Source organism: Felis catus, chromosome A2 (genome assembly GCF_018350175.1).
Source record: "Felis catus isolate Fca126 chromosome A2, F.catus_Fca126_mat1.0, whole genome shotgun sequence".
Lineage (NCBI taxonomy): Eukaryota > Metazoa > Chordata > Mammalia > Carnivora > Felidae > Felis > Felis catus.
Genome location: NC_058369.1, coordinates 114,934,568 through 114,950,039, shown reverse-complemented (window position 1 = coordinate 114,950,039; position 15,472 = coordinate 114,934,568). Strand labels below are relative to the sequence as shown.

Here is a 15,472-nt window from a genome sequence, read left to right as displayed (position 1 = left end):
TCCCATAGGCTGCCATCCATAAGCTGGAAACCGAGGGAAACCCGTGGTATAATTTAGTGTAAATCCAAAGACTCAGAACCAGGGGAACCAATGATATAGATTCCAGTCCAAGTTTCAACGTCTGAAAATGAAGAATGCTTAAGGCAGGAAAACATCAATGTCCCAGTCAAGCAATCAGAAAGAAATGGTCAAATTCTTCCTCTACTGTTCTGTTTTATTCAGGCCCTCAATGGATTGGTTGATACCCACCCACATTGGGGAGGGCATGCTGCTTTCCCAAGTCCACTGATTAAAATACTAATTTCACCCAGAAATATCTTTACAGACATACTCAGAAATGATGTTTAGCCAAATATCTGGGCACCCTATAATCCAGTCAAGTTGGTACATAAAAATAAATCATCCCAAGTCCCCCCACTTTATCAAGTTGGCACCCACAAGCATCTCCTTAAACTATACTTAATATGCAAATAAAGACAATAACAAGGTCATAATTCTACCCAACATGATATGACTATCCTGCATATAACTGAAAATGCACTAACCTCTTCCCCAGAAGAGGAGGTAAACTCATTGAACAGTGTTTACTCTTTGTGATATCCTACAACTTAACTATTATGATGTAAAGTTAGCAATTCTTAAATACTGTTGTAAAGTCAGTATATCTTATTTTACATAAGAGAACATGAGAAGAAAGAAAACAAAGGTACACACACACACAAATGTATTCATGACATAATGGAGGAAATACTCGTGATAATTAGAGTCCTTGTAGTTTTTCATTGACCTTAATCATAGGACAAGGTAATACTAAGAAATGCCCTAAGGAATCTCTTGTATTCCAGATATACCCTTCCTTATTTCTATGGTGGAGGAGCAGTCCAGTTTCCCCAGCCAATATAGTAATTCCCTTATTTGCCCGTTGATTTCAAGGCATGGGGAGTCCAAATTGGCCAGATGGCATTTCTGGTTCAATGAAATCGTTGCTGTGTTTCTTGCTGGTAGTGTCCCTCTCTTTGGAACTAAGATCTCTAGGCTGGTAGAGAATAAAGTTGTGGGAACAGAAAGCAAACATTTTGCTGGTGGGTTCCTAGGGGTAATAGAAAACAGTGCTACTCTCATTTCCACACCTTGATTCTGGACCCATGAATCCTGGTTATATGAGAAACAGCACCATATATTAGCCTTCTGGGGAACTTTGCCTCAGCTCTGCAAGGTATTGCCACCAAGCTGGCACTATAATTGAGTCTTCAAAAGGCAATTCTAACGTTCTATTAAGCCAGCTGCTTTAGGGGGTGAGGAACATGGTAAGATCAGTGAATTCCATGAGCATGGACCCATTGCCATATTCCTTTTGTTGTGAAATGATTTTCTTGATCAGAAGCCATGCTATGTAGAATACCATGATGATTGATAAAGCATTCTGAAAGTCCATGGATGATTGCTTGGGGGAGAAGCATTGTATGCAGGGAAGGCAAATCTCTATCCAGAGTGTCTATTCCAGTAACACTGTCCCTTCCATGATATAATCAACCTGCCACAGGGTAGCTGGCTGATCGCCTCAGGGAATGGTGCTATATAGGGGACTCAGTGTTGGTGTCTGCTGCTAACAGATTGAGCACTTAGTGGTGGACTTAGCCAAGTCAGCTGTGGTGAGTGGAACCCTGTGTTGTTGAGCCCATGCAGAACGTCTGTCCCTGCCACTATGGCCACTTTGTTCATGAACCCATTGGGCAATGACAGTGATGACTGGGGACAGAGACTTGTGGTATTCACAGTGTGGTTAATTCTGTCCATTCAATTATTAAAATCTTCCTCTGCTGAGGTAAACCTTTGGTGAGTATTTACATGGGGAACAAATATCTTCCTTTGTTTTGCCTATTCAGAGAGGTCTACCCATGTACTTCTTCCCCAAGTTTCTTTGTCACCAATTATGTAATCATGTTCCAAGTCCCTGACCACCCAACCAAACATTGACCACGACCCATGAATCAATATATAGTCACATATCTGGTCATTTCTCTTTTCAAGCAGAGTGAACCAGGTGCACTGCCCAGAGATTTGCCCCTTGGAGGATTGACCTTCACTACTGTCCTTCAGGGATGTCCCAGAAAGAGGTTGTAGTGCTGCAATTGTCCACTTTCAAGTGGTGCCAGCATACCATGTAGAAGCATCTGTATAAACCAGGCCTGAATTTTACGTCTTCTGTCAACTGGTCATAGTGAACTCCCCATGAGGCCATGCAGGTTGGGAGAGAGAAGGTAATATGGCATGAATGGGGATGCTGGACATTTGGGCCACTTCTTCATGTAAATTACTTGGGCCTTCAGGGCCTGCTTGGGCCTGACTGCATATACACTACTTCTACTTGATAATGGAGCGCTGCTGGACATACCAAACTTCATGACTTGCTCAGTCAGATAACACCCACAACACCTGGTTCATGAAGGCAGCTCAGGTAACTTGGTGGTCCATGGTTAAGTGTTCTGTTTCTACTAAGGCTCGGTAGCCTAGCCAAGAGCCATTTCTAAAAAGAAGAGTGTTTATCTGTGGAGGGTGGTAGGAATTTGCTCCAAAGTCCTAAGAGTCTATGGTGCAATTCACATATAGAGGCCTGCCAACAGCTCAAAATGGCATCTCCACCTGCTAAGCACTCTTCAAGCACCATGGGAACTGCTGGGTCATATGGCCCAAGTGGTAGGGCAGCCTGCACAGCAGCCTGGACCTGCTGCAGAGCCATCTCTTGTTCCGGGGCCCACTCAAAACTGGAAGCTTTTAAGGTCACTCAGTAAGTGGGTCAGGGTGACATGCCTACATGAGGAATGTGTTGCCTCCAAAACCCAAAGAAACCCACAAAACATTGTCTCTTTCTTCACTGTAGGAAGGGCCGGGTGTAACAACTTACCCTTCACATTAGAAGGAATATTTCAACATGTCCCATACCATTGGACCCTTACACATTTCACTGAGGTAGAAGGCCCCTGAATATTAGATTTATTTCCCACCTCTGGTATGCAAATATATTACCAGTAGGTCTAGAGTAGTTGCCACTTCTTGCTCACTAGGTCCAATCAGCACAATGTCATCAATATAATGAAGCAGTGTGGTATCTTGCAGAAGGGAAAGGTGATCAGGATCCCTGTGAACTAAATTATGACATAGGGCTGGATATACCTCTGAGGTAGGACATTGAAGGTATAATTCTGGCCTTTCCAGCTGAAATCAATCTGCTCCTCATGGGCATAATGGACAGGGATAGAGAAAAAGGCATTTGCCAGATCAATAGCTACATGCCAAGTACCAGGGGATTTGTTAAATTTGCTCAAGCAATGAAACCACATCTGGTACAACAACTGAAATTTGAGTCACCACCTGGTTAAGCTTACATTAATCCACTGTCATTCTCCAAGATCCATCTGAATGGGGATGTGGTGGAAATCACCACCCCTGCATCCTTTGAGTCCTTGATGGTGGCACTAGTTTTTACAATCCCTTTAGGAATGCAGTATTGCTTTTGATTTACTATTTTTTCTATTTTTCTTAGGTAGAGTCAGTTCTAGTGGCTTCCACATGGCTTTTCCCACCATAGTGGCCCTCACTCCACAGGTCAGGGAACCAATGTGGGGATTCTGCCATATCCAATTATGGATTTTGGAACGGGAGAAATAATCACAGGATTGGTTCAGGGACCCACTGTGAGAGGGACCTGTGCTAAAACTCCACTGATCACCTGGCCTTTATAAGCCCCCACTCTGACTAGTGGGCCACACTGATGTTTGTTTGAGTCTCTTGGATTAGTGTCTATTTGGAGAGTGTTCCTGAAAGGTCTGATGATTTTCTTTTCTCTAATGCAGGTATACCCTGAAAAGAGATTGTAGGTCCCTCTGGGGAAAGCTGGGAGAAAGATTAGAACTATAATTTTTTTTAATTTTATTTATTTATTTATTTTGAGAGAGAGAGAGAAAGAGAGCATGCAAGCACAAGTTGGGGAAGGGCAGAGAGAAGGAGAAACAGAATCCCAAGCAGTCTCCACACCATCCGCACATAGTCCCATGTGGGCTTGAACTCACAAACTGTGAGATCATGACCTGAGCTGAGATCAAGAGGCCGATGTTTAACTGACTGCGCTACCCAGTGCCCCAGCAGTATAAATTTTTGTTAGTATACCATGGTCTTTCCTTAAGGGTAATGAAGTCTTTCCTTCGTTCAAGGATTTCTAGGTCTATAAACAAATCTGGGAATTAACTGAGAGACCATGACCCTCTGTTTTTATGATTCAGGTTAGACTTTTATTCACTTGACTTAGAACTTTTCTGTGTGTACAGATCAAGTAAGAATTTAGTAAGCTTCCTGTCTATTTCACTTCTAGAAACACTAAGATCAGGTAGCCAATGCCATAAGATCTTCATGAGTCAGACAATTCTGATTTCTGCTTTGATTCTGCTGTCCATTATGGTAATCATGCCCCCTTTGCCTTTGACTGTTGAGTGCTGTCACTTAAATCCTGACACTTCAGGGTCCAATTACTCCCATTGAATTTAGGTTTCCCCTTTGAGTGGCTATAGTTTCCACTGTAAAGTCTGGCCTACAGAGAAGAGGGCTCCCCTCACAAACTTATTTCTCACAGTCACGGTGAAATGTATGTCTTCTGGACCCTCCCAGTGTGCGTGAGTAGATCCTAAATTACAAATCCACTATAATGTTGCAATCTTTCTGCCTTTAAATCTCTTCTACATTAAATTAAGTAGGTCAGGCATTTCTTTCTTTAAAAAATTTTTTTTAATGTTTACTTATTTATTTTGAGAGACAGTGAGAGCATAAGCAGGGGAGGGGCAGAAAGAGAGGGAGAGAAAGAATCCTAAGCAGACTCTGTGTTGTCAATGCAGAGTCCAATGTGGGGTTCAAACTCATCAACTGTCAGATCATGACCTGAGCCGAAATCAAGAGGCTTAACCGACTGAGCCACCCAGGTGCTCCTAGATCAGGCATTTCTAATTCACTCACCATGGGCCACCTTTTAATCCATGTTTCAGCCAACCAACCAACCAAACAAACTTTTAGAGCCCTTTCTCATTCCCCAAGCTGCAACATTAAATGTAGAATCTTGGCCTAATGAGCCCATATCCATAAATTTATGCTCCTTCCACCATTATTCCATATCCTTAGCATCCATTCCTACTAAATGTCCCCCTCATTTCTATCTGTATAAATTAGAAAACTCTGCTCTTTTGTAATATAGTGCGCTTCTGCACATCCCCATGAGGAAGGAAAGAAGAGTGGTGGAGGTGGGTACTGAAGAGAATTAGCATTGCCTTGCATGGCAGCTGCCTCAAGGGAGGGGGCATTACAGTTTCCCTGGGCAATGCAGAGTTAATCCCCTCAGAAGTGGGGACAGTGCAGAGTTAATCCCCTCAGAAGTGGAAAAGCCTATACCACTAAGGGTGGAGAGGCCAATTTCATTGAGGGTAGGGAGGCCTATTCCACTGGCAAAGAAGACTTGTCAGAATTTAGGAACCTAATGACCCTCACTTCATCAGAGTCTTCCTACTTGTCCCCATCCCAATTTACAGGATCCCATTCTTTCCCAGTCAATGCCCTCACTTTAATAGTAGACTACCTGAGAGTCTGAGGGTTAAAATTGTGTTATAATTCAACCCATCACAGGAGGAAGTTCTACATTTGATTTTAAACAGTATCAGCCCTGCAACTACAGAAAATAGGGTTTCCTTCATGGCACACATAAAAGCTTCTAGGTCATTTTTGATGCTTGGGCTGGGAATTCAAATCCCTGCGCTCATGGATTAATTTATTACCTATAATCAGCACATAATTTACATTAGTTAGCAGGTTTATTGGATAGTGTCTTTATCAAAATATTGAAACTGATTCAGAACATGACCCAGATTCACTGCAGGCCTTACCTGCCTGGAACCACAGGGAAACTTGCATTTTTACATTCAGTCTTTGAATAATCCCATTTGTTCTCATCCCCCAGAAAGGGACTGGAATGAGGAAACAGAAGGCTGACCAGGGGCTAGACAGCTTCTTTTCCTGACACTGGTCTAGATGTACTTGCACCAGAAGACAGGTGCCTGTTCTATGAGTAGGGACCGTGGGACACAGTAAGTTTCAGAAGACACTGAAGTGACAGGAAATGTTCCAGATACAGATTAGTAAGCAGACTTGAGAGATAAAGGGAAGGGTTTGAGAGAACTCCAGCATTTTAACCTCTGGTGACTGTTCCCCCTGAGTATCTATTAAATGTTGCCACTTTGCTGGTAGGCAATTCTGACAGTGAGGTTCCATCCAGCTCAGGCAGCCACTCCTGGGCTTGGTGCTGACACTTGGATTTGTCACTATATATCTCTGTCTAACAGATGCATACCTTCTGGGGTATCTTTTCAGCTCATAAGCCAGTACGGTAAATGCCCTGTTCTAGGAATTGATCCTTTTCCCTCATATGGTCCCCAGACAGTCAGGGATTGCTGACAGATCCTGGCCTCAGCTGATTGATTGGCACAGGGGTGGGCCCTTGATACAAATCAGACCAGTCATTTCCTCTGTTGGGTATTTGTGGTCATGACCATGAGACACGGGCATTCTCTATAGTTCCACAGATAATGTGTAAACTGGGAAGCTGTGGGGTGCCCATCTTCTGCCCACCATAACTATAGATAAGCAAAAAAAGAGGCCAGTCTGCAGAGAGAAAAATACAATCCTCTCCTTGCTTGAGTCTGGGCCTTTCCCTTCAGCATCTGTCACACATTTCATCTTCATCCCTCACTTGGTTACTGTCACATCCTGGCTTGAATTGACATTACTGTTTTGTACACGTGTTGCTCTTCCTTCCAAGTATATTTATTCTAAGGACTTTTGTTTCCATGAGTTAGCCCTTGATCTTATTTATAATCAGCTGTCGATTACAATCACCTAGATTGTTACAAGTGCCATTATTTGAGCACACAAAAATAGTGCTAGAGTAGAGAGCACAGGAGCTGTAATGCCTGGGATTTGATAAATACTCTCATTTTACCAAAGGGGCCCCATTCACAAGTTTTGTGTTTCACTCTGGATACCTTTATCGTCTCTGCCTTTGTTTGGTTACAGTCTTTGTGTATGCCCTTGCTCTTGCACTTCCTCTGGAAACTCTGTTGCCAAGAGACGAGGAAAGGCCAAAACTCTTGATGCAAAACTCAGTTAATAAGAAAAGAGGGAAGGAAAGTTGGCAGACATCAGGTGTGATTTGGGCCTGCTTGAATCCATACCAGAAATGAGTTTTTGACAACAGGAAGATCAAGGAAATTGGAAATAGTGCAGCAATTATTCTGTGCCAGGAGTTTTACAATAGCCAGAATGGAACTGGTGCTTAGTCCTTGACCGGAACACAGAGTCATTCCTACATCATGGTGGTTTTGACTCAAGCAACGGCTTTGGATTGCAATGAAGAGTGGTTTGGGAGCATTGGAATTCGACATATGCACTTAATACCAGGATGATGGGTGTTTAAATTTTTATTTTTTTAATGATTACAATATTTTAGTCCAGAATTATTTGGTATAGAAACCAGGCTATCAGATCTGCCTGTATCATTGGTTTCCAACTAAATACCTCAATTTGTCATTATTTCTGAAATTTTTAAGATAATTAAATTCTATTTGTGGTGTTTCGTTTTTGTTTGTTTGTTTTTGTTTGTTTGTTTGTTTTTGGTGCTATCACCTTCTCAATGGCTATCATCCTGCTTTATACAGCATGTGTTAAATAAGTACTTGAATCTCTGCATGACTGAATATCCAAATGCTAATTTAGAAAAGTACTTCTCAAATTTAGATGTGCCTTAGAATCACCTAGTGATATGGTTAAAATGCAGGTTCTGATTCATTTAGTACGTCTGGGTGAGGCTTACACTACTGGTCTATGGACTGTATTTTGTTAAATTTTTTTTAATGTTTATTTATTTTTGAGAGAGAGACAGACAGACTGTGAGTGGGAGCGAGGCAGAGAGAGAGGGAGACACAGAATCCCAAGCAGCGCCAGGCTCTGAGCTGTCAGCACAGATCCTGACGTCAGGCTCGAACTCATAAACCGCGAGATCATGACCTGAACCAAAGTGGGATGCTCAACCAACTGAGTCACCCAGGCGCCCCAGTGGACTGTAGTTTGAAGAGCAAGAATTTAGGAGACTGGAAAGAAGGAACTTCATACAAATCAACACTTGGCTGGTGTTTTTCCTCCTGTGTCAAGTCAGTGTTAAGGCGAATTAAGCAGTGAAAGCAGATGGAGTTCTGGAAACATGAATTCTACTCTTGACCCTATCACTAATTATGACTTTGGGCAGATCACTTACCTTCTTTGGGCTTTGGTTTTCAGTCCTATAAAATGAGGGGATAGGGCTGAATTATGCTTCAAGCTGTCCTGAGGAATTTTATAGCTCTACACAGATGCCTTGGGTATCCTCCAAGAAAAGTGTGAGGCCAGTGTGGAAAGGAAGAGGAGCAGTAAAGGCAACGGAGAGGGAGCCATTATTTAGAAACACGGGAGAACAATGTGGAATGTATCCTGTCACTAAGAAGGTGGCTTCAAGAAGGATGCAGTGGTGGATTGTGCCAAATGCTTTTAATTATCATCCAACACAGCATTTAAGGTCAGCATGATTCCCATTCCTGGGATTTTAAGCCACTCATTGTTTTAAAGAAGTCCAAAAATTAATTCTGGACTTGACTTCTTACTGGTGGTGTCTAAAGTTCTTAAGATCATCCCTTATGACAAAGGGGAAGGTGGGAAGGTTGGGTGGGCGGGGGGGAAATACCAATTGAACAAGTCAGCACCCACCAAAGTTATCCTGCTGTCTGCGGGACTTGATCTACTCTCCCTCCTTCCCTCTGATTTCTCAGTGGACCTTTTTTCCCCAGTCACTCCTTGGGAACAGGAGATGACTGATTCATTCAACCACCAATCATAGGCAGAGCTCAAAGGGGTGCTGATCACCCAAGTCTGACCTGGGTGAGGCATACATGCTGAGATTTCTTTTATGTCTTCTATTTCCAGGAAAGAAAGGAGGGAAGGGAGAAAGGAAAATTTTCCAGCGACACGTTTTCATAGTTGAAAGCCATTTTTTCTCATCCATGACTGATTAGAATCACCTGTAGTGTTTTAAGCATATCCCTGTCTCCCAAAGGTTCTCATTTAATTGGTGTGAGGAGAGGGTCGCCTGGGTGGCTCAGTCAGTCGGACATCCAAGTTCAACTAAGGTCATGATCTTGCAATCTGTGAATTCAAGCCTGGCATCAGGCTCTGTGCTGACAGCTTAGAGCCTGGAGCCTGCTTTAAATTCTGTGTCTCTGTCTCTCTCTGCCCCTCTCCTGCTCATTCATTTTTTTTTTCTCTCTCTCTCAAAATTAAGTAAATATTAAAAAAAATTTAATAAAAAAATAATAATTGGTGTGAGGAGAGACTTAGGTGGTGTGTCTGTTTTTAAAGTTCCCATGATGATTCTAATATGCAATGAGGAATAAGAATTGATTTAGTCCCCAGGCTCAGCATTTTCCTTCTTCTTTCAGTGTGTCTGTTGGCAACTTGCTCTGAGTCTAGAACTTTTGGGTAAGAAGACTGTGGTTGATGTAGATTATTTATTTATTTTTTTAATTTTTTTTTCAACATTTATTTATTTTTTGGGGAGAGAGAGAGACAGAGCATGAACGGGGGAGGGGCAGAGAGAGAGGGAGACACAGAATCGGAAACAGGCTCCAGGCTCTGAGCCATCAGCCCAGAGCCTGACGTGGGGCTCGAACTCACGGACCGCGAGATCGTGACCTGGCTGAAGTCGGACGCTTAACCGACTGGGCCACCCAGGCGCCCCGATGCAGATTATTTAAAGGCCACCTTGATCTGAACAGAACTATTAGCTTTCTGTTCAGAAGTGTTGCATTCCCAGGCTCCTGCAATGTTTCAATCTCTGCAGCCTCAGGTGACCAAAGGGCTCTGTTGGGGGGACTCCAAGATAGAACAATGGTTTTTAGGCAGGAGGGGCTTCAAGTTGGTGTTCCAGGGACCCAGCTGTGCCTACCCTAATTTCAGCGTGCATGGAATGTTTTAGCTAAGCATAAACTCCCTGGATGACAGGAATTGCATCTGTCCCACTGGGCCAGACAATGGGCAAATGCACTGAAATCTTGATGCTATATTTTTAGCTTAGAATCAGAGGCAGGTCTCTTGGAATCTGAGATTAGGTTCCACAGTGGCTTTCAAGCATTGTATACTATGACCTCATTCAATTGTGGTGTTCTCTCTTTTTCTACTACCTAATCTCTCCTCATGGTTTTGAAGGGAATCAGAATATACCACCCCAAAATATGCCGATTTGGCATAAAAATTATTTTGAGCTAAAGACATTTGAGATTCAACGGATATAGAAATGAATCTTTCTAAAGCTTCGTTTATCTGTCTAAAAGCAGAAACGCCTGAGAAATAAGGACTGCCATAAATCCCTTCTCCTGGGGAAGTTTTATGGCCATGAAGAAGATGAAAAATCAGCACAAAAAACCAAATAAGATAACCTTTGTCTTCCATTACTTTCCTTTATATATTTACTTCCCCGTTCTTTGCAATCCCCAGAAGCCCCCAAAACCTTTTCCTTTGTCTTGTTACATCTCTATAATTCATCATTCTTTGTTAAAATTGATGTATAAGCTCTCAGGCCTATCCATTTCTTTGGTTCTTCACATCTTTTCTAAGAAGGCCCTCATGTTACATAAAAATTAACATCAAATGAAATTTGTATGTCTCTTCTCCTTTCATCTGTCTTTTGTCAGTCTGATTCTAAGGACTCCAGTCAATGAACCTAAGAGGGTAGAGTGAAAAGTTTTTTTCTTCCCCTACAATTTCAACTGTGACTGCCAACAGCTCTCAAATCTATTGGTCTCTCCTAGTTTTTGACTCATGACCTATTGGAAAGCTACACCTGGATATGTCACAGGCTCCCTCAAAATTCAACATTGACAAAACTGAACTCATTGTCTATTTCTCAAAACATTCTCCCTTTCTCACTATTCCTGTCTCACTTGTTATTAGCAGCTCTGTGCACCCCATCAGTTGGGCTGAACTTATCAGAGTCACCTACCATGTGCCATCCAATGTTCCAACCACTCTGCATACAGTAAGGATTAAGCCAGACAGGATCCTGCTTTTATGGAGTTTGAGGTTTTGTGTGGAGAGAGATGATAGTGAAGAGATCATTCTACTTTCAGACAATAAGCAGGCTATGAAGAAAGTAAATGAATGGGAAAGAGAGTGATGGGAAGGCCAGTTTAGGAAGTGTGGTCAGAAAGAACCTCTCAGAGCACCTACTTGAATGAAAAGCCATGGAAAGATGGGGGTGGGAACGGCGAGGTAATTGTTTGAGATAAAGGGAACTGCAAGTGTCTGGCCCCTGAGACTTTGTAAAAGTGAGAGACCACTGTATGGAGAGTAGTGGGTCAAGGAGAGATGAAGAGAGCCATGTCATGGTGGAGTTGTAGGACTTGGTAAAGGTGTTGGATTTAATTGTGTTTTATTGAGTCCAATACCTTTATCCACACCTTCATTTTCACTCCCTTAGCCACATTATTTGTTAGGATCCTGTTACACTTCATCTAGGCTATTTACTTTCTCAACTTTTCTAAGTCTTCCTCTTCCCCAGGCTCCTTTGCTGGCTCTTTTCTTTTTCATCCTCACCGCTTAAACTCTCAGCAGATCCCAAGCTACTCTTCTGTCTTTTTTCTGGGGCATCACCTTAGGCCAGAACACCCCAGCTTCTGTCTTAGCCCTGAGGAGGAGACTCTCTGTCTGGTTAATCATCTTCCTCAGATCTTGGAATATTATTTTAATTAGAACTGGCAAGTCCCTTATTTGATAGAAGGATTGATTTCCTTTTCACCCCATTCTCATTCCTCTCCCCCACCTCCATTTTAATTGTATTTTTAAAAATTTAGATGTGCTCTTGTGAAATGGGTATTTTATTTGTTTGCCTTTATTTTAAAATTTGTAAGTGATATTATGTTCTATATCTCATTTTCTCTTTTGATTTCTCATTAAGCATTGTGTTTTTAAGATCTATCTGTGAGGCTATGTATTTCTGATCTGTTGCTCCTAACAAATGGTAGTATTTCATGGCTTACACATTATTCAAAGTAGGCGGTGCTATGCTCATGTAACAACCCCCAAATCAATCACAGTAGCTTAACACATAAAAGTGTATTTTTTCATTCATGCAGAATCCTCTGTAGGTCTGGCCATTCTTCCAGGCAGCCTTTTCAAGCTGTGATTCAGGGATCTGCACCACTTGTATTTCATAGCTATGGCGCTGGCAACATTTCTTACAGGGTTGTTGAGTCAGGGAAGGAGAGAGCATGGAAAATTCATACCCACTATTATGTTCCTCAGATTAGAAGTAACACATGTCACTGCCACTCACAACACATTGACCAAAACCATTATATGGCCCTAACCAACTTTGTTGAGTCTGGGAAATGTAGGGTGCACGTGGGCAGTCAGTGGGCATCCACCATATTATACCTACATGCTGTCCTAGTGGTGGGCATCCATCTCCCGACCACCACAAACAATGCTGCAGTGAATATCTCTGGTTTAGACCCACATGAATCTAGGTGAGAATATTTCTGGGATGTGTAGTCAGTTGAATGGTGGCCCCCCAAAAGGTACATCCATATCCTAGCCCTCAGAACCTGTGAATATGAAATTATTTGGAAAAATGGTCTTTGTAAATATAATTATTAAAGATCTCGAGATAAGATCATCCTGCATTATACAGGTGGGCATGCCCTAAATCCAATGAAAATTGTCCTTATAAGAGATAGAAGGGAAGATACTGACAAAGAGGAGAAGGCAATGAAAAGACAGAGGCAGATCTTGGAGTTATGCACCCACAGCCAAGGAATACCTGGAGCTACCAGAACCTAGAAGAGACAGGGAAATATTCTCCCCCTCCTTCAGAGGAGGAGCACAGTCTTGATTTCAGACTTCTGGCCTTCAAAACTATAGGAGAATAAATTTCCTTGTTCTAAGTCAGCAATGTAGTGTTACTTTTTAAGGTGTCCCTTAGAAACTAGCACAGAATTTGCTACCTGGAATTAGGATGCTACTGTAACAAATACCTAAAATTGTGGGAATGGCTGTGGGATTGGGTAATGGGCAGAGGCTAAAAGAATTTTGAGGCACATTATAATCAAAGTCTAGATTCTGATGAGAAACTCACAAAGATGGGAACAACACAGAGGAGAAAGTGCCTGTGGTCTTAGTGAATACATATAGGAAAATGGACATTAAAAGTACTTCTGGCAAGAGCTCAGAAGGAAATGAGGAACATGTATTGGAAATGGGAGCAAAGGTTATCCCTGTTACATAGTGGTAGAAAACTTGGCCGAATTGTGTTTTCTTTGTTGTGTGGAAAGCAGAATTTGGGGGCACCTAGGTGGTTCAGTTGGTTGAGTGTCCAACTCATGATCTCACAGTTTGTGAGACTGAGCCCTCTGCCGGGCTCTGTACTGAGCATGGAGCTTGCTTGGGATTCTCTTTCTCCCTCCCTCTTTGCCCCTCCCCTGCTTATTCTTTCTCTATGACCTTGCAGTTCATGAGTTCAAGCCCCACATTGGGCTTGCAGCTGTCAGCCTGTCAGTGCAGATCCCTGTTCAGATCCTCTGTTCCCCTATCTCTGCCCCTTTCCTCCTTGCACTCTCTCAAAACTAAATAAATATTAAAGGAAAAAAAAGGTGTCCATGATAATGCTGTGTCTCAGCTCCCTGCTCTAAACTTGGTACCAAATGTGAGCTGGGCTGGCCTTCTGTGTCTGCTCTGTGGACAGGCAGTGTGAAAGAACCATGAGCAGGTTCAGGCTCTAGGGCTCCATAGCTGCTGAGGTGGCATGCAGAAAGGTACCAAAATATAGACAGAATGGCAGATTGCTAGTGTTAGATCCAAAGGAAAAATTGTTGCTTGAACCAAATGAAGCAATGTCAGATAAATGCCTCCTTAGACGCAGACCAAGATTGGCAAGCAAACTTTGTACCTCACCAACACAAGTCTCCCTAAATGTAGCTAGGAGATTCTCAGAAAAGAAGGAAGTCTCTTCAAAAATTATTGAAAGTCCAGCCTCTTTAAAGAATATTGAAAATAGAGTATCTTCAAAGACTGTTGAAAATAAAATACAGACACAAATCTACAGTCTAAGTAAGCTATGGTCATCTTCCTTCTTATAAGAGGGCACAGGTCAAGTGGGCAAAAATGCAGTCCTTTCAGAGCAGGAGAAAAATAATGAACATTGCCTTCAGGATATTGATGATAAGTTGTCTGAATCGACAGATGATGATGGTGAAGATGATACCAACAATGAAGATAATGATGAAGACAGTAAACCCTAATAAAGATACTCATGCCCCATTAGAGTTAATGACAGAATTTCTGAGAGCAGAAATGAGCCAAGACTACCATTTGGCAAAAATGATGTCAGATGACTCTAATCTATGAATGAGAAAATCCTGAGGCCAAGGAGTTTTTCTCATTTATTGAAGAAATGTTGCTGATGAAGGAATCTCAAAATCTTGAGAAAGATGATAAAGGTAGTGAAGAAGACAGTAGCAGTGAGAGTGAAGGAAAGAACAGTGAGGGGCTAAGTGAAGAAATCTCTGAGGAATGTGAAGATGGGTAATGAAGGTTGCTGCTATGGTTTAACCTTCACGTATTTTCATTAGTGAATACCAAGGAAATATAAAGGACAGAGCTGGAAAAAAAAAAGAGGGAAAGAAGGCAGAATTCATATGCTATGAGCTTGAATATTTGAGGATATTTCTTTTTTTTAAAGAAAAAAATTTAATATTTATTTATTTTTGAGAGAGAAACAGAACATGAGTCGGGGAGGAGCAGAGAGAGAGGGAGACACAGAATCTGAAATAGGCTCCAGGCTCTGAGCTGTCAGCACAGAGCCCAATGTGGGGCTCAAACTCATGAACAGCAAGATCATGACCTGAGCCAAAACCAGCCACTTAACTGACTGAGCCTCCCAAGCGCCCCTAACTGAGGAGATTTGTAAGCAAGGTGTTGAAGGTACAGCCTGGTTTCTCCTTGCTGCTTATGGTAAAATGTGAGAAGAAAGATGAACTGAGGAAGGGACTATTAAAAAGGAACCAGCACCTTGTTGGGGAGATTCAGTCTACCCGGTCTACAAAGGAAGCTAAAATTAGAAAATTCACTGTTGGTGGCCAAAGTGAACAAATCAGAAGACTATAGATGCTGGAGAGGATGTGGAGAAACCGGAACCCTCTTGCGCTGTTGGTGGGAATGCAAATTGGTGCAGCCACTCTGGAAAACAGTGTGGAGGTTCCTCAGAAAATTAAAAATAGATCTACCCTATGACCCAGCCATAGCACTGCTAGGAATTTACCCAAGGGATACAGGAGCACTGATGCATAGGGACACTTGTACC

General features: G+C 42.3%; 2 pseudogenes; one reads left to right on the top strand and one right to left on the bottom strand.

The window, feature by feature from the left end:
- Positions 1–760: 760 nt before the first annotated feature.
- On the bottom strand, positions 761–7,405 carry LOC123383982 (annotated as a pseudogene).
- A 6,251-nt stretch (positions 7,406–13,656) lies between these two features.
- On the top strand, positions 13,657–14,939 carry LOC102899828 (annotated as a pseudogene).
- Positions 14,940–15,472: the final 533 nt, after the last annotated feature.